A 764-nucleotide genomic window follows, 5' to 3' on the forward strand; every position below is an offset into this window, starting at 1 on the left:
TTCAAAGTACAAAAGGTCTGAAATTTATGTTAATATTGTATTTAAACAATTAAGTTACTTTGTCATTGCAGAAGTACAAACTCGTTTTATTTTTTTTTACTTTGTCATTGCAAAAGTACAAGTTTGCTTTATTTCTATTGGTTGATTTGTTTTGCTTTAAAATGTTTTATTCTGTATTAAAAAAATGTTTCTGAATCATAAAACAGGATATTTATAGAAATTTTTGAGTTATTTTTTATTCATGTGAAGAAGTATATGCTTAGTTATACATTAATAATTAAGTGAAATATCAAGATTTTATTCTATCAAATGTTACAATAAAATTTGTATGAATATTTGAATTTGGGACTTGCTATTGGTTCTATTTCTTAGGTTAATTAAAGTCTTTTGTTGCAATATTTGAAATGATATTTTTCTGTAGGCTTGATTAAGGACACTATTTTGTGGGTTTAAGGACATTCTTTTTGCTTTTGTGGTAATTTTGGAATTACATTATTTTGGTAATTTTAGGACATTCTCTTCAATTGTAGTAATTTTAGGACATTCTTTAATTGTCTAAATTTTAGTACATTCTTTAATTATGTTAATTTTAAAAGTTCACATTATTGTGTTAATTTTAGGACATTCTTTAATTGTGGTAATTTTAGGACAGAAATCTTTATTTGCTGTAATTTTAGGACATTATTTGTGGTAATTTTAGGACATGTTATTTTAGTCCAGGGGCAATGATTAAATTGCTTGGTTGGGAAGTGTGAGTGATCTGT

The sequence above is a fragment of the Ruditapes philippinarum genome, unplaced genomic scaffold (genome assembly GCF_026571515.1).
Source record: "Ruditapes philippinarum isolate M1 unplaced genomic scaffold, ASM2657151v2 ctg3342_1_1_1_1, whole genome shotgun sequence".
NCBI lineage: Eukaryota > Metazoa > Mollusca > Bivalvia > Venerida > Veneridae > Ruditapes > Ruditapes philippinarum.